The sequence below is a fragment of the Hyla sarda genome, unplaced genomic scaffold, assembly GCF_029499605.1.
Source record: "Hyla sarda isolate aHylSar1 unplaced genomic scaffold, aHylSar1.hap1 scaffold_344, whole genome shotgun sequence".
In the NCBI taxonomy this organism is placed as follows: domain Eukaryota; kingdom Metazoa; phylum Chordata; class Amphibia; order Anura; family Hylidae; genus Hyla; species Hyla sarda.
Genome location: NW_026610197.1, coordinates 173,604 through 196,904, shown reverse-complemented (window position 1 = coordinate 196,904; position 23,301 = coordinate 173,604). Strand labels below are relative to the sequence as shown.

At 48.8% G+C, this 23,301-nt stretch overlaps 1 non-coding gene across 1 annotated transcript; it reads right to left on the bottom strand.

The window, feature by feature from the left end:
- Nucleotides 1-19,439: 19,439 nt before the first annotated feature.
- On the bottom strand, nucleotides 19,440-19,626 carry LOC130330977 (U2 spliceosomal RNA). The gene has a single exon (XR_008873972.1). It is a non-coding gene; the product is annotated as a U2 spliceosomal RNA (small nuclear RNA).
- Nucleotides 19,627-23,301: the final 3,675 nt, after the last annotated feature.

Genomic DNA, 23,301 nt, shown 5'->3' with positions numbered 1-23,301 from the left:
TGTGTTTTTTTTTTTTTGCTGTTCTGGCACCATAGGGGCTTCCTAAAGGTGACATGCCCCCCAAAAACCATTTGTCGCTCCTTCCCTTCTGAGCCCTCTACTGCGCCCGCCGAACACTTTACATAGACATATGAGGTATGTGCTTACTCGAGAGAAATTGGGTTTCAAATACAAGTAAAAATTTTCTCCTTTTTACCCCTTGCAAAAATTCAAAAATTGGGTCTACAAGAACATGTGAGTGTAAAAAATGAAGATTGTGAATTTTCTCCTTCACTTTGCTGCTATTCCTGTGAAACACCTAAAGGGTTAATACACTTACTGAATGTCATTTTGAATACTTTGGGGGTGCAGTTTTTATAATGGGGTCTTTTATGGGGTATTTCTAATATGAAGACCCTTCAAATCCACTTCAAACCTGAACTGGTCCCTGAAAAAAAGAGAGTTTCAAAATTTTGTGAAAAATTGGAAAATTGCTACTGAACTTTGAAGCCCTATGGTGTCTCCAAAAGTAAAAACTCATAAATTTTATGATGCAACCATAAAGTAGACATATTGTATATGTGAATAAAAAAACATTATTTGGAATATCCATTTTCCTTACAAGCAGAGAGCTTCAAAGTTAGAAAAATGCAAAATTTTCAAATTTTTCATCAAATTTTGGGATTTTTCACCAAGAAAGGATGCAAGTTACCACAAAAATTTACCACTATGTTAAAGTAGAATATGTCACAAAAAAACAATCTCGGAATCAGAATGATAACTAAAATCATCAGAGTTATTAATGTTTAAAGTGACAGTGGTCAGATGGGCAAAAAATGGCTGAGTCCTTAAGGTGAAAAAGGGCTCAGTCCTAAAGGGGTACTACCGTGCTGACAACTTATCCCCTATCTAAAGGATAGGGGATAAGTTGCCTGATCGCGCGGGGTCCCGCCGCTGGGGACCCCCGCAACCTCGCACGCAGCACCCCACTCTCATCAGGCCCCAGAGCGAACATCCACTCCGGGTCTGATGAAGGGGCCGGTGATTGTGATGTCATAGCTCCGCCCCCTGTGTGATGTCACGCTCCGGCCCCTCAATGTAAGTCTATGGCAGGGGGCGAGACAGCTGTCTCGCCCCCTGCCATAGACTTACATTGAGGGGGCAGAGCCGTGACATCACGATACTCCGGTTCCATGATCGGCAGTCATCAGACCGCCCAAAACAAAAATGATCTCCCCAAGACCATTATTGATAAATAAAAAAAAACCTTTATTCTTGTTCTATCCTTGCCGAGCTCCTTTTTTTTTATTTTATTTTTTTTTTATTTTTTTTTTGAGCAACTGAGCCCCTGTAGGGTTTGAACTGGGTTGATCTTCCTCTCCTGCACCCCCCACTTCTGCTATGAAATGGGGGGGACTTACAATACTTGTCCTCCAGATCCTCTATGATCTTATCTAATAGACCCAAAGTCCCTTCACCGCTCATACAGGAGCCCACGGTAATTGTACTTAGAGGCGTTGTCAGCCGCCCAAGGCTTCAACAATACAAGACGCCTGTCGGCAGAAGATAAGACCGAAGCCTTTTCTGATAATTTCAACTGTAACGGAGCTGTATCGCAACGGAACTCATCAGTGAGATTAAGGAGGACAAGATGTCATCGCAAGTGACAGTAAAAGTTACTGCATCGGTTGAAGTCGTCTTCATTGGAACCTTGGATAAAGTAATAACCACGGCAGTGGAGGCAAAAGAAATGGTAGAACTTTGGGTGCACCCGTCCGTAGGGTCTTCTAGATTTTACCTGACCGGTATTAATGTGGTATTTGGATAACTTGGTTATCACCACAGTGACATTAGGAGGGGGACCTCACTCCATTCCTCAGCAATAGGTAACAAGTTCTTTTCAAGTTTTTTGTCCACATTGAAAGTCCTGGGGCCTCCTAGTGGTGGATTTTTAAGCTTCCCCTTGATCAAAGGTCCTCTTGACAGGTTGGATTTAAAGATTGCAAGGGTGACCGCCTTAAAGGGGTACTCCGCTGCCCCAGCGTTCTGAACTTTTTGTTCCAAACGTTAGGTGCTGGCAGCGGGGGTCTTGACGTCATGCAACGCCCCCTCAATGCAAGTCCATGGGAGGAGGTGTGGCGGATGCCACCCCCCCTCCCATAGACTTGCATTGAGAGGCGTGGCCATGAAGTCACAACCCCCCACCGCCAGCATTCTAAATGAACACCGGGCCCTGCTGTGGCCCCTTGTAATCTCTGTGAAGCACTCATCAAGAACCTCGTTTGCCCATCGAGAACCTCCTGTACCCATCGAGAACCTCCTGTACCCATCAAAAACCTCCTGTACCCATCAAGAACCTCCTGCACCCACTAGGACGCTGGGTGTGGGGGTCGTGACATCACGACACGCCACCTCAATGCAAGTCTATGGGAGGGAGCGTGGCACCCTTGCCCCCTCCCACAGACGCCACTATGGCCGACCTTGGGCCTACCATTCTCAGACCCATGTTTGAATGTCAGTTAGCTGGAAGCTGAGCCCTATTTCCAAATTTAGTACCTACGCACTGTATGAACAGAACAGGAAAGAGGTTTGGAAACAAGGCTTGGCTTCCAGCTGACTGTCAATCAATCGAGGGGGAAGCGTGGAGACATTCCAACTAGGGATGTAAGAAAAAATCGATTCCCGCGATTATCGCGATTTTTCATTTGCCGATACTGAATCGATTAAAAATATTTTTGAATCGATTCTTTTAGTGATGTGGAATTTGTATCTCCTGATCCCCGGAACAGCATGTCTCAGGCATCAGGAGATACAAGTTCCACATTTTGTCAGCCGGATCTGACGCGGCGTCGCTCTGGGTGTACGGAGTGGGCTCCGACTCGTGCCCGCTCCATACTCTGCGGCCCCCGGCTGATTTCAGTAGCCGGGGGCCGCTGATGCATCACCGCCGCTAATATCCAGCATGTGGTGCTCTGCAGTCTGTATGGAGCGGGCTCCCGACTCGTGCCCGCTCCATACTCTGCAGCCCCCGGCTGTTCTCAGTAGCCGGGGGCCGCCGCTAATAGCCAGCATGCGGCGATCGCCGCGGCTGGCTATTAACCCTTTAGATCGCCGCTGTCAAAGCTGACAGCAGCGTCTAAAGGGACATGTGAATGCTCCCTGGTGGGCTAGATCGTCCCCCCGCAGCGCAATTGCGGGCGGGCGATCCACTGTGGAGGTAGCCGGAGGACTTACCTCTGCTTCCCTGCTCTCCGTGGCTCTGTCATTGATAGATCCTGGCTGGACCAGGCTCTATCAATGGATCGCAGATAAATGGAGTTCAATAGAATCTATTCATCTGTCTGAGGAATCTAATGATTCCTAAATGACTAATAAAGTGTATAAAAAAAATAAAATTAAAATAAAGTTTTAATAAAAGTGTAAAAGACATAGTTTTTTAGACAGAATCGGGATATATCGCGATGTATCGTCACCTAGACGGTATCGCGATATATCGGGATATATCGAATCGCCACACTGGTATCGCAATTCGAATCGAATCGCCAAATTCTTGGCGATTCACAACCCTAATTCCAACCCTCAGCACTTCAGGGTCTTGGGAACGCCTCTTTGACACTTGGCACCAGAGAATAAAAGAATATTAAACATTGTAGAAAGTCTAAGAATCTAAGTAATCTAAGTATAGGCAGATGATTCCCAGAGGGGCCATTACTGATAGAGGTGCCCATACACCTTCCATAGCTTCCTCTCCCCATACACATCACCAGACCAAGTGAATGGGATGTAAGCCGCTGCCAGACAGCTCTGATGGAAATCAATGAAAAAATGAATGGTTGGCAGGTTAAAATCCCATGATATCTTCTGTCGGGGAGTCGGGAGACCTCCATACACATTAGACATTGGCCAGTGACACCAAAAACTGTGGGATCAACTAACTGTTCACAAATACTTATGGGGCTTCTGTTCCCCACAATATCTCAGTGATGTCACAGTTAGTCTGAGTCTCTTCACATCAAAACTTTTCTCTCTCACTTCTTAAATATCTGGCCCAACTTTGTGTCCTTCTGGCAGATCTGCACCAACTCCAGTCTTACCTGTCACCCCAGAGCACCTCCAGCCTCCTCTCTACCACCTCCAGCCTCCTCTCTACCACCTCCAGCCTCCTCTCTGCCACCTCCAGCCTCCTCTCTGCCACCTCCAGCCTCCTCTCTGCCACCTCCAGCCTCCTCTCTACCACCTCCAGCCTCCTCTCTACCACCTTCAGCCTCCTCTCTACCACCTTCAGCCTAATCTCTACCACCTCCAGCCTAATCTCTACCACCTCCAGCTTCATCTCTACCACCTCCAGCCTCATCTCTACCACCTCCAGCCTCATCTCTACCACCTCCATCCTCTCTACCACCTCCAGCCTCATCTCTACCACCTCCAGCCTCATCTCTACCACCTCCAGCCTCATCACTACCACCGCCAGCCTCCTCTCTACCACCTCCAGCCTCCTCTCTACCACCTTCAGCCTAATCTCTACCACCTTCAGCCTAATCTCTACCACCTCCAGCCTCATCACTACCACCACCAGCCTCCTCTCTACCACCTCCAGTCTAATCTCTACCACCTCCAGCCTCATCTCTACCACCTCCAGCCTCATCTCTACCACCTCCAGCCTCATCTCTACCACCTCCAGCCTCCTCTCTACCACCTCCAGCCTCATCTCTTCCACCTCCAGCCTAATCTCTTCCACCTCCAGCCTCCTCTCTTCCACCTCCAGCCTCCTCTCTACCACCTCCAGCCTAATCTCTACCACCTCCAGCCTCCTCTCTACCACCTCCAGCCTCCTCTCTACCACCTCCAGCCTAATCTCTACCACCTCCAGCCTAATCTCTACCACCTCCAGCCTAATCTCTACCACCTCCAGCCTCATCTCTACCACCTCCAGCCTCATCTCTACCACCTCCAGCCTCCTCTCTACCACCTCCATCCTCCTCTCTACCACTTCCTGCCTCCTCTCTACCACCTCCAGCCTCCTCTCTACCACCTCCAGCCTCATCTCTACCACCTCCATCCTCCTCTCTACCACCTCCATCCTCCTCTCTACCACCTCCAGCCTCATCTCTACCACCTCCAGCCTCATCTCTACCACCTCCAGCCTCATTTCTACCAACTCCAGCCTCCTCTCTTCCACCTCCAGCATAATCTCTACCACCTCCAGCCTCATCTCTACCCCCTTCAGCCTCATCTCTACCCCCTTCAGCCTCATCTCTACCACCTACAGCCTCATATCTACCACCTCCAGCCTCCTCTCTACCATCTACAGCTTCCTTTTTTCCACCTCCAGCCTCATCTCTACCACCTCCAGCATCCTCTGCACCACCTACAGCCTTATTTTTCCCACCTCCAGCCTCATCTCTAACATCTCCTGTCTGATCTCTACCACCTCCAGCCTCATCTCTACCACCTCCAGCCTGATCTCTACCACCTTCTTCCTCATCTCTACCACCTCCAGCCTCCTCTTTACCACCCACCTCCGGCCTCATCTCTACCACCCACCTCCGGCCTCATCTCTACCACCTCCGGCCTCATCTCTACCACCTCCTGCCTCATCTCTACCAACACTAACCTCATCTCTACCACCTTCCACCATATCTCCTTAACTCTACTGCCTCCATTATCATCTATAGCCTTGTTTTCGCTACCTTCAGCCTCATCCATACTACGTTTAGCCTTAAATCTACTTCCTTCAGAGTTACCTCTATCACCTCCGGCCTTCTCCCAGCACAGAGACAGAATAATCTGGCATGTAAGCCACCCAACAAGAACTTCCTGTACCCATTGAGAACCTCCTGTACCCATTGAGAACCTCCTGTACCCATTGAGAACCTCCTATACCCATCGAAAACCTCCTGCACTCATCCAGAACCTCCTGTACCCATTGAGAACCTCCTGTACCAATCGAGAACCTCCTGTCCCCATCGAGAACCTCCTGTCCCCATCACGAACCTCTTACATTCATTGAGAACCTCCTGTACCTATCATGAACCTTCTGTCTCTTTCATGAACCTCCCGTACCCATCTAGAACCTCCCGTACCCATCTAGAACCTCCCGTACCCATCTAGAACCTCCTGCACCCATCGAGAACCTCCTACTCCCATCGAGCACCTCCTGTACCCATCATGAACCTTCTGTACCCATCATGAACCTCCTACACCCATTGAGAACCTCCTGTACCCATCGAGCACCTCCTGTACCCATCATGAACCTCCTTTACTCATCAAGAACCTCCTGTACCCATTGAGCACCTCCTGTACCCATCGAGAACCTCCTGTACCCATCATGAACCTCCTTTACTCATCAAGAACCTCCTGTACCCATCGAGCACCTCCTGTACCCATCGAGAACCTCCTGTACCCATCGAGAACCTCCTGTACCCATCAAGAACCTTCTACACTCATCGAGCACCTCCTGTACCCATCGAGAACCTCCTGTACCCAAAGAGAACCTCCTGCCTCACCTTTACCCTCTCTCTCATTGGTTCCCAGTTGCTTCGACCTCATCTTTGTCACCATCCTGTCTATGCTCTGAAGATCTGGGTACATGACACCTGTCAGCTGGTGCCCGGCCAACACAGAATAGAGAGCTGGGATGTCATCCGAGTCACATGACTCATCCTGAAATCATAGCTCAGACACACCCAGAATCCAGGGAACATCAGGTAGAAGGTTTATATTAGACCTCGGCTTTATTTAGTGCGTAGTCACTGACCTGACTCAGCGTCTCTCACAGTGCCAATGTTCATTAACCCAGAAAGAAAAGGAGGTGGAATTGTGGGTAATGGAATTGGGTCTGCACCATTGTTTTACATATAATGTTTGCTGTATTGCAGCCATTTTCAGGTCTCTCCAGAGATGTCCCATTGGGTTCGGGCTCGGGCTGGGCCCCACAAAGGCATTCACAGAGTCGTCCCTGTGTTGTCTCGGCCGTGTGCTGAGGGTCATTATCTTGTTAGAAGGTGTTAAAGGGGTACTAAGCCCCTAGACATCTTATCCCCTATCCAAAGGATAGGGGATAAGATGTCTGATTGCGGGATATCACCGCTGGAGACCCCTGCGACCTCCCTGCTGCACCCGGCGTTTGCAATGTCGGGTGCAGCGCCGGAGGCTTGTGACATCACGGCCATGCCCCTCTTGTGACGTCATGGTCACGCCCCCTCAATGCAAGTCTATGGGAGGGGGTATGATGGCCATCATGCCCCCACCCATAGACTTGCATTGAGGGGGCGTGGCCGTGGCATCACGAGCAGGGTGCGGCTTTGATGTCACGTGCCTCCTCCCCGCATTGCCAGTCATCTGGCACGGAGTGAAGTTCGCTCCCTGCAGCAGCCGAGATCGCGGGGGTCCCCAGCGGCGGGACCCCCACGATCAGACATCATATCCCCTATCCTTTGGATAGGGAATAAGATGTCTGGGGGCAGAGTACCCCTTTAAGGAAATATTGTTAGAAATCGACGCTTTTCATTGCTTTTCGTTGATTTCTTTTATTTTTTTCGTTTTTTGCAAACGCTTCAGAACAATAAAAAAATCTGAAGCAAATACCTGATTTGCCTGAAAAGATAAAATAAACTTACTCTAAGACAAAGAGATGCATAAAAAAATCTTATTTTGCTTGTAAACATCATGTGATCCGTCCCTGAGTCCTCGGTGTAAGAACCGCAGCTCCGCGTCATCCGCACGTCCTTCTCTATCCCTGTAACGTATAATGAAGCCCGGCATGGGACGTGTCACCACCTAGAGGCCCTAAGAGGTAATGCAGGGACAACAGCTCATCGCACATTGTGTAACCTGCATGAGGAATTTCAGAGCGAGGAGGGGGGAGCAGGAATATACAGTCATGGCCTTAAATGTTGGCACCCCTGACAAAGTATTTCTCACAGGAAAGGATTGCAGTAACCCAGGTTTTGCTATACACGTTTATTCCCTTTGTGTGTATTGGAACTAAACCAAAAAAGGAGAAAAAAAAGCAAATTGGACATAATGTCACCAAACTCCAAAAATGGGCTGGACACAATTATTGGCCCCTTAACTTAATATTTGGTTGCTCACCCTTTGGAAATAATAAGTGAAATCAGTGTCTTCCTATAAGTATCAATAAGCTTCTTACACCTCTCAGCCGGAATGTTGGACCACTCTTCCTATAAGCATCAATAAGCTTCTTACACCTCTCAGCCGGAATGTTGGACCACTCTTCCTATAAGCATCAATAAGCTTCTTACACCTCTCAGCCGGAATGTTGGACCACTCTTCCTATAACCATCAATAAGCTTCTTACACCTCTCAGCCGGAATGTTGGACCACTCTTCCTATAACTATCAATAAGCTTCTTACACCTCTCAGCCTGAATGTTGGACCACTCTTCCTATAACCATCAATAAGCTTCTTACACCTCTCAGCCGGAATGTTGGACCACTTTTCCTATAACCATCAATAAGCTTCTTACACCTCTCAGCCTGAATGTTGGACCACTCTTCCTATAACCATCAATAAGCTTCTTACACCTCTCAGCCGGGATGTTGGACCACTCTTTCTTTACAATCTGCTCCAGGTCTCTTATTGGACGGCGCCTTTTCCCAACAGTAATTATAAGATCCCTCCACAGGTGATCAATGGGATTTAGATCTGGACTCATTGCTGACACTTCAGAACTCTCCAGCGCTTTGTTGTCATCCATTTCTGGGTCTTTTTGACGTATGTTTGGGGTCATTGTCCTGCTGGAAGACCCAAGATCTCGGACACAAACCCAGCTTTCTGACACTGGGCTGTACAGTGCGACCCAAAATCCATTGGTAATCCTCAGATTTCATGATGTCTTGTACACATTCAAGGCCCCCAGTGCCAGAGGCAGCAAAACAACCCAAAACATCACTGACCTCCCCCATATCTCACTGTAGGTACTGTGTTCTTTTCTTTGTAGGCCTCATTCTGTTTTCGGTAAACAGTAGAATGATTTGCTTTACCAAAAAGCTCTATCTTGGTCTCATCTGTCCACAAGACGTTTTCCCAGAAGGATTTTGGTTACTCAAGTTCATTTTGGCAAAATGTAGTCTTGCTTTTTTGTGTCTCTCTGTCAGCAGTGGGGTCCTCCTGGGTCTCCTCCATAGTGGGGTCCTCCTGGGTTTCCTCCATAGCGTTTCATTTCATTTAAATGTCGACAGATAGTTCGCGCTGACACTGATGTTCCCGGAGCCTGCAGGACAGCTTGAATATCTTTGGAACTTGTTTGGGGCTGATTATCCACCATCCGGACTATCCTGCGGTGACACCTTTCATCTGTTTTTCTCTTCCGTCCACGCCCAGGGAGATTATCTACAGGGCCATGGGGTGTAAACTTCTTGATAATGTTGTGCACTGCGGACAAAGACAAATCTAGATCTCTGGAGATGGACGTGTAACCTGGAGATTGTTGATATTTTTCCACAATTTTGGTTCCCAAGTCCTCAGACAGTTCTCTTCTCCTCTTTCTGTTCTCTCTCCTCCTCTTTCTGTTCTCTTCTCCTCTTTCTGTTCTCTCTCCTCCTCTTTCTGTTCTCTTCTCCTCTTTCTGTTCTCTTCTCCTCTTTCTGTTCTCTTCTCCTCTTTCTGTTCTCTTCTCCTCTTTCTGTTCTCTCTCCTCCTCTTTCTGTTCTCTCCTCCTCTTTCTGTTCTCTTCTCCTCTTTCTGTTCTCTTCTCCTCTTTCTGTTCTCTTCTCCTCTTTCTGTTCTCTTCTCCTCTTTCTGTTCTCTCTTCTCCTCTTTCTGTTCTCTCTTCTCCTCTTTCTGTTCTCTCCTCCTCTTTCTGTTCTCTTCTCCTCTTTCTGTTCTCTCTCCTCCTCTTTCTGTTCTCTTCTCCTCTTTCTGTTCTCTTCTCCTCTTTCTGTTCTCTCTTCTCCTCTTTCTGTTCTCTCTTCTCCTCTTTCTGTTCTCTCCTCCTCTTTCTGTTCTCTTCTCCTCTTTCTGTTCTCTCCTCCTCTTTCTGTTCTCTCCTCCTCTTTCTGTTCTCTCTTCTCCTCTTTCTGTTCTCTTCTCCTCTTTCTGTTCTCTCCTCCTCTTTCTGTTCTCTCCTCCTCTTTCTGTTCTCTCTTCTCCTCTTTCTGTTCTCTCCTCCTCTTTCTGTTCTCTTCTCCTCTTTCTGTTCTCTTCTCCTCTTTCTGTTCTCTTCTCCTCTTTCTGTTCTCTTCTCCTCTTTCTGTTCTCTCTCCTCCTCTTTCTGTTCTCTTCTCCTCTTTCTGTTCTCTTCTCCTCAGACAGTTCTCTTCTCCTCTTTCTGTTCTCTTCTTCTCCTCTTTCTGTTCTCTCTCCTCCTCTTTCTGTTCTCTCTCCTCCTCTTTCTGTTCTCTTCTCCTCTTTCTGTTCTCTCTTCTCCTCTTTCTGTTCTCTTCTCCTCTTTCTGTTCTCTCCTCCTCTTTCTGTTCTCTCTCCTCCTCTTTCTGTTCTCTCTTCTCCTCTTTCTGTTCTCTTCTCCTCTTTCTGTTCTCTTCTCCTCTTTCTGTTCTCTTCTCCTCTTTCTGTTCTCTGCTCCTCTTTCTGTTCTCTTCTCCTCTTTCTGTTCTCTTCTCCTCTTTCTGTTCTCTCTCCTCCTCTTTCTGTTCTCTTCTCCTCTTTCTGTTCTCTTCTCCTCTTTCTGTTCTCTCCTCCTCTTTCTGTTCTCTTCTCCTCTTTCTGTTCTCTTCTCCTCTTTCTGTTCTCTTCTCCTCTTTCTGTTCTCTTCTCCTCTTTCTGTTGTCCATGCTTAGTGTGACACACACAGACACACTGTTACGCCGAGCGCTCCGGGTCCCCGCTCCTCCCCGGAGCGCTCGCTTCACTCCCTCCGCTGCAGCGCTCCGGTCACGTCCTCTGACCCGGGGCGCTGCGATCCTGCTGCCAGCCGGGATGCGATTCGCGATGCGGGTAGCGCCCGCTCGCGATGCGCACCCCGGCTCCCCTACCTGACTCGCTCCCCGTCTGTTCTGTCCCGGCGCGCGCGGCCCCGCTCCCTAGGGCGCGCGCGCGCCGGGTCTCTGCGATTTAAAGGGCCACTGCGCCGCTGATTGGCGCAGTGGTTCCAATTAGGGTTTTCACCTGTGCACTTCCCTATATTACCTCACTTCCCTTGCACTCCCTTGCCGGATCTTGTTGCCTTAGTGCCAGTGAAAGCGTTCCTTGTGTGTTCCTTGCCTGTGTTTCCAGACCTTCTGCCGTTGCCCCTGACTACGATCCTTGCTGCCTGCCCCGACCTTCTGCTACGTCCGACCTTGCTTCTGCCTACTCCCTTGTACCGCGCCTATCTTCAGCAGCCAGAGAGGTGAGCCGTTGCTAGTGGATACGACCTGGTCACTACCGCCGCAGCAAGACCATCCCGCTTTGCGGCGGGCTCTGGTGAAAACCAGTAGTGGCTTAGAACCGGTCCACTAGCACGGTCCACGCCAATCCCTCTCTGGCACAGAGGGTCCACTACCTGCCAGCCGGCATCGTGACAGTAGATCCGGCCATGGATCCCGCTGAAGTTCCTCTGCCAGTTGTCGCTGACCTCACCACGGTGGTCGCCCAGCAGTCACAACAGATAGCGCAACAAGGCCAACAGCTGTCTCAACTGACCGTTATGCTACAGCAGCTACTACCACAGCTTCAGCAATCATCTCCTCCGCCAGCTCCTGCACCTCCTCCGCAGCGAGTGGCCGCTCCTGGGATACGCTTATCCTTGCCGGATAAATTTGATGGGGACTCTAAGTTTTGCCGTGGCTTTCTTTCCCAATGTTCCCTGCATCTGGAGATGATGTCGGACCTGTTTCCCACTGAAAGGTCTAAGGTGGCTTTCGTAGTCAGTCTTCTGTCCGGAAAAGCCCTGTCATGGGCCACACCGCTCTGGGACCGCAATGACCGCGTCACTGCCTCTGTACACTCCTTCTTCTCGGAAATCCGAAGTGTCTTTGAGGAACCTGCCCGAGCCTCTTCTGCTGAGACTGCCCTGTTGAACCTGGTCCAGGGTAATTCTTCCGTTGGCGAGTATGCCGTACAATTCCGTACACTTGCTTCAGAATTGTCCTGGAATAATGAGGCCCTCTGCGCGACCTTCAAAAAAGGCCTATCCAGCAACATTAAAGATGTTCTGGCCGCACGAGAAATTCCTGCTAATCTACATGAACTTATTCACCTAGCCACTCGCATTGACATGCGTTTTTCTGAAAGGCGTCAGGAACTCCGCCAAGATATGGACTCTGTTCGCACGAGGCGTTTCGTCTCCTCGGCTCCTCTCTCCTCTGGTCCCCTGCAATCTGTTCCTGTGCCTCCCGCCGTGGAGGCTATGCAGGTCGACCGGTCTCGCCTGACACCTCAAGAGAGGACACGACGCCGTATGGAGAACCTCTGCCTGTACTGTGCTAGTACCGAACACTTCCTGAGGGATTGTCCTATCCGTCCTCCCCGCCTGGAAAGACGTACGCTGACTCCGCACAAAGGTGAGACAGTCCTTGATGTCTACTCTGCTTCTCCACGTCTTACTGTGCCTGTGCGGATGTCTGCCTCTGCCTTCTCCTTCTCTACAGTGGCCTTCTTGGACTCTGGATCTGCAGGAAATTTTATTTTGGCCTCTCTCGTCAACAGGTTCAACATCCCAGTGACCAGTCTCGCCAGACCCCTCTACATCAATTGTGTAAATAATGAAAGATTGGACTGTACCATACGTTTCCGCACGGAGCCCCTTCTTATGAGCATCGGATCTCATCATGAGAGGATTGAACTTTTGGTCCTCCCCAATTGCACCTCGGAGATTCTCCTTGGACTTCCCTGGCTTCAACTTCATTCCCCAACCCTGGATTGGTCCACTGGGGAGATCAAGAGTTGGGGGTCCTCTTGTTCCAAGAACTGTCTAAAACCGGTTCCCAGTAACCCTTGCCGTAACTCTGTGGTTCCTCCAGTAACCGGTCTCCCTAAGGCCTATATGGACTTCGCGGATGTTTTCTGCAAAAAACAAGCTGAGACTCTACCCCCTCACAGGCCTTATGATTGCCCTATCGACCTCCTCCCGGGTACCACTCCACCCCGGGGCAGAATTTATCCTCTCTCTGCCCCAGAGACTCTTGCCATGTCCGAATACGTCCAGGAGAATCTAAAAAAGGGCTTTATCCGTAAATCCTCCTCTCCTGCCGGAGCCGGATTTTTCTTTGTGTCCAAAAAAGATGGCTCCCTACGTCCTTGCATTGACTACCGCGGTCTTAATAAAATCACGGTTAAGAACCGCTACCCCCTACCTCTCATCTCTGAACTCTTTGATCGCCTCCAAGGTGCCCACATCTTCACTAAATTGGACTTAAGAGGCGCCTATAACCTCATCCGCATCAGAGAGGGGGACGAGTGGAAAACGGCATTTAACACCAGAGATGGACACTTTGAGTATCTGGTCATGCCCTTTGGACTGTGCAATGCCCCTGCCGTCTTCCAAGACTTTGTCAATGAAATTTTTCGTGATCTGTTATACTCCTGTGTTGTGGTATATCTGGACGATATCCTAATTTTTTCTGCCAATCTAGAAGAACACCGCCAGCATGTCCGTATGGTTCTTCAGAGACTTCGTGACAACCAACTCTATGCCAAAATTGAGAAATGTCTGTTTGAATGCCAATCTCTTCCTTTTCTAGGATATTTGGTCTCTGGCCAGGGACTACAGATGGATCCAGACAAACTCTCTGCCGTCTTAAATTGGCCACGCCCCTCCGGACTCCGTGCTATCCAACGCTTTTTGGGGTTCGCCAATTATTACAGGCAATTTATTCCACATTTTTCTACCATTGTGGCTCCTATCGTGGCTTTAACCAAGAAAAATGCTGATCCCAAGTCCTGGCCTCCTCAAGCAGAAGACTCCTTTAAACGACTCAAGTCTGCCTTTTCTTCGGCTCCCGTGCTCTCCAGGCCTGACCCTTCCAAACCCTTCCTATTGGAGGTTGATGCCTCCTCAGTAGGAGCTGGAGCTGTTCTTCTACAAAAAAATCCTTCCGGGCATGCTGTCACTTGTGGTTTTTTCTCTAGGACCTTCTCTCCAGCGGAGAGGAACTACTCCATCGGGGATCGAGAGCTTCTAGCCATTAAATTAGCACTTGAGGAATGGAGGCATCTGCTGGAGGGATCAAGATTTCCTGTTATTATCTACACCGACCACAAGAACCTCTCCTACCTCCAGTCGGCCCAACGGCTGAATCCTCGCCAGGCCCGGTGGTCTCTGTTCTTTGCCCGATTTAATTTTGAGATTCACTTTCGTCCTGCCGATAAGAACATTAGGGCCGATGCTCTCTCTCGTTCCTCGGATGCCTCAGAAGTTGATCTCCCTCCGCAACACATCATTCCACCTGACTGCCTGATCTCCACTTCTCCTGCCTCCATCAGGCAGACTCCTCCAGGAAAGACCTTTGTTTCTCCACGCCAACGCCTCGGAATCCTCAAATGGGGTCACTCCTCCCATCTCGCAGGTCATGCGGGCATCAAGAAATCTGTGCAACTCATCTCCCGCTTCTATTGGTGGCCGACTCTGGAGACGGATGTTGGGGACTTTGTGCGAGCCTGCACTATCTGTGCCCGGGATAAGACTCCTCGCCAGAAGCCCGCTGGTTTTCTTCATCCTCTGCCTGTCCCCGAACAGCCTTGGTCTCTGATTGGTATGGATTTTATTTCTGATTTACCCCCTTCCCGTGGCAACACCGTTATTTGGGTGGTCGTTGATCGATTCTCCAAAATGGCACATTTCATCCCTCTTCCTGGTCTTCCTTCTGCGCCTCAGTTGGCTAAACAATTTTTTGTACACATTTTTCGTCTTCACGGGTTGCCTACGCAGATTGTCTCGGATAGAGGGGTCCAATTCGTGTCTAAATTCTGGAGGGCTCTCTGTAAACAACTCAAGATTAAATTAAATTTTTCCTCTGCATATCATCCCCAATCCAATGGACAAGTAGAAAGAATTAACCAGATCCTGGGTGATTATTTGCGACATTTTGTTTCCTCCCGCCAGGATGACTGGGCAGATCTCCTTCCATGGGCCGAATTTTCGTATAACTTCAGGGTCTCTGAATCTTCCTCCAAATCCCCATTTTTCGTGGTGTACGGCCGTCACCCTCTTCCCCCCCTCCCTACCCCCTTGCCCTCTGGTCTGCCCGCTGTGGATGAAATTTCTCGTGACCTTTCCATTATATGGAGAGAGACCCAAAATTCTCTCTTACAGGCTTCTTCACGCATGAAGAGGTTCGCGGATAAGAAAAGAAGAGCTCCCCCCGTTTTTTCCCCTGGAGACAAGGTATGGCTCTCCGCTAAATATGTCCGCTTCCGTGTCCCTAGCTACAAGTTGGGACCACGCTATCTTGGTCCTTTCAAAATTTTGTGTCAAATTAATCCTGTCTCTTATAAACTTCTTCTTCCTCCTTCTCTTCGTATCCCTAATGCCTTTCACGTCTCTCTTCTCAAACCACTCATCCTCAACCGTTTTTCTCCCAAATCTGTTCCTCCCACTCCTGTTTCCGGCTCCTCGGACGTCTTCTCGGTCAAGGAAATTTTGGCTGCCAAAAAGGTCAGAGGGAAAAATTTTTTTTTAGTAGACTGGGAGGGTTGTGGTCCTGAAGAGAGATCCTGGGAACCTGAGGACAACATCCTTGACAAAAGTCTGCTCCTCAGGTTCTCAGGCTCCAAGAAGAGGGGGAGACCCAAGGGGGGGGGTACTGTTACGCCGAGCGCTCCGGGTCCCCGCTCCTCCCCGGAGCGCTCGCTTCACTCCCTCCGCTGCAGCGCTCCGGTCACGTCCTCTGACCCGGGGCGCTGCGATCCTGCTGCCAGCCGGGATGCGATTCGCGATGCGGGTAGCGCCCGCTCGCGATGCGCACCCCGGCTCCCCTACCTGACTCGCTCCCCGTCTGTTCTGTCCCGGCGCGCGCGGCCCCGCTCCCTAGGGCGCGCGCGCGCCGGGTCTCTGCGATTTAAAGGGCCACTGCGCCGCTGATTGGCGCAGTGGTTCCAATTAGGGTTTTCACCTGTGCACTTCCCTATATTACCTCACTTCCCTTGCACTCCCTTGCCGGATCTTGTTGCCTTAGTGCCAGTGAAAGCGTTCCTTGTGTGTTCCTTGCCTGTGTTTCCAGACCTTCTGCCGTTGCCCCTGACTACGATCCTTGCTGCCTGCCCCGACCTTCTGCTACGTCCGACCTTGCTTCTGCCTACTCCCTTGTACCGCGCCTATCTTCAGCAGCCAGAGAGGTGAGCCGTTGCTAGTGGATACGACCTGGTCACTACCGCCGCAGCAAGACCATCCCGCTTTGCGGCGGGCTCTGGTGAAAACCAGTAGTGGCTTAGAACCGGTCCACTAGCACGGTCCACGCCAATCCCTCTCTGGCACAGAGGGTCCACTACCTGCCAGCCGGCATCGTGACACACACAATGCAAAGACTAAGTGAACTTCTCTCCTTTTTATCTGCTGTCAGGTGTGATGTTTATATTGCCCACACCTGTTACTTGCCCCAGGTGAGTATAAAGGAACATCACAGGCTGGAAACAATCTTATTTATCCACAATTATGAAAGGGGCCAATAATTGTGTCCGGACCATTTCTTTTACATTATGTTCAATTTGCTTTTTTCCCTCCCGTTTTTGGTTTAGTTCCAATACACACAAAGGGAATAAACATGTGTTACTGCAATATATATATATACAGAGGAGAGGAGATCTATATATATATATATATATATATATATATATATATATATACAGAGGAGAGGAGATCTATATATATATACAGAGGAGAGGAGATCTATATATATATATATACAGAGGAGAGGAGAGGAGATCTATATATATACACAGAGGAGAGGAGATCTATATATATATATATACACAAAGGGAATAAACCTGTGTTACTGCAATCCTTTCCTGTGAGGAATACTTCATTTTCTAGAAAAATTTCAGGGGTGACAACATTTACGGCCGTGACTATACACGATCCACCATTTTTTTACCTTCATGGAACGTTTCTTATTCTAACTCAGTTTTCAATATAATTCTTATCGGGGGAACAAAAACGTAATCCTTCCAGTACTTATTAGCTGCTGAATACTACAGAGGAAATTCTTTTCTTTTTGGAACACAGAGCTCTCTGCTGACATCACGAGCACAGTGCTCTCTGCTGACATCTCTGTCCATTTTAGGAACTGTCCAGAGCAGCATATGTTATCTATGGGGCATTTCTTCAACTCTGGACAGTTCTTAAAATGGACAGAGATGTCAGCAGAGAGCACTGTGCTCTTGATGTCAGAAGAGAGCTCTGTGTTCCAAAAAGAAAAGAATTTCCTCTGTAGTATTCAGCAGCTAATAAGCACTGGAAGGATTAAGATTTTTTAATAGAAGTCATTTACAAATCTGCAAGCAAAGGAGAAGGTGGAGCCAGCACTAAGTAAAGCCATTCCTTTATTGAAATCCAGGTTAAAAGTCCATAGACAAGCAGAGGAAAAAATGAGCACTAGGACAAAAGTGCATATGTGTAAGGTCGGAGCACCTCTGGACGCCAACGCGTTTCATTTAAAAAAAAATTTTTATTTAAGAGCCGAGGAACGTGCTCTCGAATCACCCAAAGTGCAAGAAAAAGTGCAAATGTGTTACACTAAAAAAAAACGTGCACATACCGTATATACTCAAGTATAAGCCGAGTTTTTCAGCACGATTTTTCGTGCTGAAAACACCCCCCTCGGCTTATACTTGAGTGAACTCTCCACCCGCAGTGGTCTTCAACCTGCGGACCTCCAGAGGTTTCAAAACTACAACTCCCAGCAAGCCCGGGCAGCCATCGGCTGTCCGGGCTTGCTGGGAGTTGTAGTTTTGAAACCTCTGGAGGTCCGCAGGTTGAAGACCACTGCGGCCTTCGACATCATCCAGCCCCCTCTCACCCCCTTTAGTTCTGTACAGCACTCACCTCCGCTCGGCGCTGGTCCGGTGCTGCAGGACTGTCCGGTGGGATAGTGGTTCCGGGCTGCTATCTTCACCGGGGAGGCCTCTTCTAAGCGCTTCGGGCCCGGCCCCAGAATAGTCACGTTGCCTTGACGACGACGCAGAGGTACGTTCATTGCCAACGTACTTCTGCGTCATCGTCAAGGCAACGCCTCTATTCTGGGCCCGAAGCGCGGAGAAGAGGCGCCCCCAGTGAAGATGGCAGCCCGGAACCACTATCTCACCGGACCACCTCCTCTCCGTACAGCCCTGCAGGACCAGCGCCGAGCGGAGGTGAGTACTGTACAGAACTAAAGGGGGTGAGAGGGGGCTGGATGATGTCGAAGGCCGCAGTGGTCTTCAACCTGCGGACCTCCAGAGGTTTCAAAACTACAACTTCCAGCAAGCCCGGACAGCCGATGGCTGCCCGGGCTTGCTGGGAGTTGTAGTTTTGAAACCTCTGGAGGTCCGCAGGTTGAAGACCACTAAGGGCGGATGATGACAAGAGGTGATGAAGGGGGGGTGTGGGATGATGACAAGAGGATGATGAAGGGGGGGTGTGGGATGATGAAGGGGGGTGGGGATGATGACAAGGGGATGATGAAGGGGGGGTGTGGGATGATTACAAGGGGATGATGAAGGGGGTGGGGATGATGAAGGGGGGGGGGTGGGATGATGACAAGGGGATGATGACAGGTGATGATGATGAGGGTCTGGATGATGACAGGCGATGATGATGATGATGAGGATGTTAATGACGGGTCTGGATGATGACAGGGGGGGATGATGTATTTCCCACCCTAGGCTTATACTCGAGTCAATAACTTTTCCTGGGATTTTGGGTTGAAATTAGGAGTCTCGGCTGATACTCGGGTCGGCTTATACTCGAGTATATACGGTAGGATGCTGTCATTCGCAAGCCCTTCTCCGATAGGAGAGAGGCCCCCCCAACAAACCTTACCCTTCGCCTCCGGACCAAAAGGTACTCGCGAGGTTCCAGGTTCGATGTCCATTTTCGCCAAGGCTACTAAGGGACCACAAATGCTCCCGGCATCCCCCTTGGCGTTAGCCAAGGTATCTGCCCGCAGAGCCGATAATGGTAGGTACCCTGCCAAAGCAGGAGGACCCGGGGTGTTTGCAGGGAGGTGCGGAACCTAATGGCCACACACACCTCCCCTAGACCGCCAGGAGGGACACCCAGAAGGGCACCGCATCCTGACAAATCTGCAGAAATTGACACAGTGAGACAAAAAATAAATAATAAGTGAATGTGCAGATATACTGCCCGGACATCCGTCCGGATCTATAAAAAACTTCTCTGATCCTAACCAGAAGGCCGGGAATCAAGAGGTGAGTGCCACAAGGTGAAGAGATTATGGTGCCCGTGCTTCCACTCAGTGAGCCAGTACACCCAGTGAGTTTCGGCACCTCGGGGTCACCACTCCCCGAGGCACTAAAGTACCTCGGTTCTGGACTCTCTCAGCCTCATGGCGAGACCCGGAGGGAGCAGGTCACATCGGGGCAGCCGTCGAGCTGATTCCTCAGAACCAGCCCCGGAAAGCCCTGGTACACCTTTCCCCTCCATGCAGCACCCATCCCCACCAGCCCCATACCGGATTACTGCCCACCGGCATGAACAACTGATAAGAACAGATACTACACTTGATCTTAGCCAAAAGGCCGAGAAGCGGCTATAGTTACAGCAGCATCCCTATTATCTTTCCCTATAGTTACAGCAGCATCCCTATGATCTTTCCCTATAGTTACAGCAGCATCCCTATTATCTTTCCCTATAGTTACAGCAGCATCCCTATGATCTTTCCCTATAGTTACAGCAGCATCCCTATTATCTTTCCCTATAGTTACAGCAGCATCCCTATGATCTTTCCCTATAGTTACAGCAGCATCCCTATTATCTTTCCCTATAGTTACAGCAGCATCCCTATTATCTTTCCCTATAGTTACAGCAGCATCCCTATTATCTTTCCCTATAGTTACATCAGCATCCCTATGATCTTTCCCTATAGTTACAGCAGCATCCCTATTATCTTTCCTTATAGTTACAGCAGCATCCCTATTATCTTTCCCTATAGTTACAGCAGCATCCCTATTATCTTTCCCTATAGTTACATCAGCATCCCTATGATCTTTCCCTATAGTTACAGCAGCATCCCTATGATCTTTCCCTATAGTTACAGCAGCATCCCTATTATCTTTCCCTATAGTTACAGAAGCATCCCTATTATCTTTCCCTATAGTTACAGCAGCATCCCTATTATCTTTCCCTATAGTTACAGCAGCATCCCTATTATCTTTCCCTGTAGTTACAGCAGCATCCCTATTATCTTTCCTTATAGTTACAGCAACATCCCTATTATCTTTCCTTATAGTTACAGCAGCATCCCTATTATCTTTCCTTATAGTTACAGCAGCATCCCTATTATCTTTCCTTATAGTTACAGCAGCATCCCTATTATCTTTCCTTATAGTTACAGCAGCATCCCTATTATCTTTCCCTGTAGTTACAGCAGCATCCCTATTATCTTTCCTTATAGTTACAGCAGCATCCCTATTATCTTTCCGTATAGTTACAGCAGCATCCCTATTATCTTTCCTTATAGTTACAGAAGCATCCCTATGATCTTTCCCTATAGTTACAGCAGCATCCCTATTATCTTTCCTTATAGTTACAGCAGCATCCCTATTATCTTTCCCTATAGTTACAGCAGCATCCCTATGATCTTTCCCTATAGTTACAGCAGCATCCCTATTATCTTTCCCTATAGTTACAGCAGCATCCCTATTATCTTTCCTTATAGTTACAGCAGCATCCCTATTATCTTTCCCTATAGTTACAGCAGCATCCCTATTATCTTTCCCTATAGTTACAGCAGCATCCCTATTATCTTTCCCTATAGTTACAGCAGCATCCCTATTATCTTTCCCTATAGTTACAGCAGCATCCCTATGATCTTTCCCTATAGTTACAGCAGCATCCCTATTATCTTTCCCTATAGTTACAGCAGCATCCCTATTATCTTTCCTTATAGTTACAGCAGCATCCCTATTATCTTTCCCTATAGTTACAGCAGCATCCCTATTATCTTTCCCTATAGTTACAGCAGCATCCCTATTATCTTTCCTTATAGTTACATCAGCATCCCTATTATCTTTCCCTATAGTTACAGCAGCATTCCTTATTATCTTTCCTTATAGTTACAGCAGCATCCCTATGATCTTTCCTTATAGTTACAGCAGCATCCCTATTATCTTTCCCTATAGTTACAGCAGCATCCCTGTTATCTTTCCTTATAGTTACAGCAGCATCCCTATTATCTTTCCCTATAGTTACAGCAGCATCCCTATGATCTTTCCTTATAGTTACAGCAGCATCCCTATTATCTTTCCTTATAGTTACAGCAGCATCCCTGTTATCTTTCCTTATAGTTACAGCAGCATCCCTGTTATCTTTCCTTATAGTTACAGCAGCATCCCTATTATCTTTCCCTATAGTTACAGCAGCATCCCTATGATCTTTCCTTATAGTTACAGCAGCATCCCTATTATCTTTCCTTATAGTTACAGCAGCATCCCTGTTATCTTTCCTTATAGTTACAGCAGCATCCCTATTATCTTTCCCTATAGTTACAGCAGCATTCCTTATTATCTTTCCTTATAGTTACAGCAGCATCCCTATTATATTTCCTTATAGTTACAGCAGCATCCCTATTATCTTTCCCTATAGTTACAGCAGCATCCCTATTATCTTTCCTTATACAGTAACCCCCCGACCTACGATGGCCCCGACATATGATAAAATCGACATACGATGCTTTTATATGTCGGGGCCATCGCATTAACTGCTATCCGACAGCGCAAAATGCTTAAGCTGCTGTCGGATAGCAGTGTAATGTGCCCCAGCAGGTTCACTTACCTATTCCCGCTGCTCCGGGTCCACTTCGCGATCCTCTGGCGTCTTGCGCATCTTCTCCAGGGTCCGGGCCTTGCTTTCCGGCGTCGTTCTTACGTCACTACGCACCCCGCGCCGGCGCAGCAGCGTAATAACGTCACCAGAAAGCGAGGCCCGGACCCTGCAGAAGATGCGCAAGACGCCGGAGGATCGCGAAGAAGACACCGGAGCCCCTGGAACAGCAGCGGGAGCGGTGAGGACCTGGTCCGGAGCGGCGGGGACAGGTGAGTACAGTTTCCTATACTTTACATTGCACGGATCCCTCAACATACGATGGATTCGACAAACGATGGGTCGTTTGGAACTAATTACCATCGTATGTTGAGGGACCACTGTAGTTACAGCAGCATCCCTAGCAGCATCCCTATTATCCCTATCCCTATTAACAGCGGAGCTGTTCCGTTTTACACGGATCATTTCGCCCTCCGGAACGCCTTCTATGGTATGACCGGAACGGCAAGAATCAGCCCTGAGAATGGTGTTACCTGCTATGGATTTGCGGAATGGACGCACCTGAATGTTCTTGGCCTCAGCAACTAGTAATACATCTAAAAATGCAGTACATGTTTCACACCAACTAATGCGTGAAACGCAAATTACAAGGATTATTGTTAAGATATCGTATGAATGTGTTAACCAAAGATTCCCCTCTCTTCCACATAATTACAATATCATCCACGAATCTGCCAAACCCTGCGACATTGTCTCTGTACGGATTAAACATTCTCCCACCAAAAAACGTATAAATCAGCGAATGCAGGTGAAGATTTAGCACCCATTGATGCTTCGGTTTTCTGTAAATAAAAAACCCCATTGAAAAAATAATAATAATTGTGTTATAAGATATAAGCAATTACATCCAAAATAAATAAATCATAATTAGAGAATGTGTCCAATATACAGTGGTCCCTCAACATACGATGGGAATCCGCTCCAAATGGACCATCGTTTCTTGAAACCATCGTATGTTGAGGGATCCGTGCAATGTAAAGTATAGGACAGTGGTCTACAACCTGCCGACCTCCAGATGTTGCAAAACTACAACACCCAGCATGCCCGGACAGCCAGCGGCTGTCCGGGCATGCTGGGTGTTGTAGTTTTGCAACATCTGGAGGTCTGCAGGTTGAAGACCACTGGTAATTGGAGGTTATACTCACGTGTCCCCGTCGCTCCGGACCGTCACCGCTGCCCTGGATGTCGCCGCCCATCGCTGTCGCCGCGTCCCCGGGGTGTCCCCCCGACGCTCCGGCAAGGCCTCTGCTTCCCCGGCATCCTAGCTCTCCGTCACCGCCATCACGTCGTTGCGCACGCCGCTCCTATTGGATGACGGGACGGCGTGTGCAGCGACGTGATGACGACGATGGAGAGCGCCGGCGATGCAGAGGATCCCGAAGAGG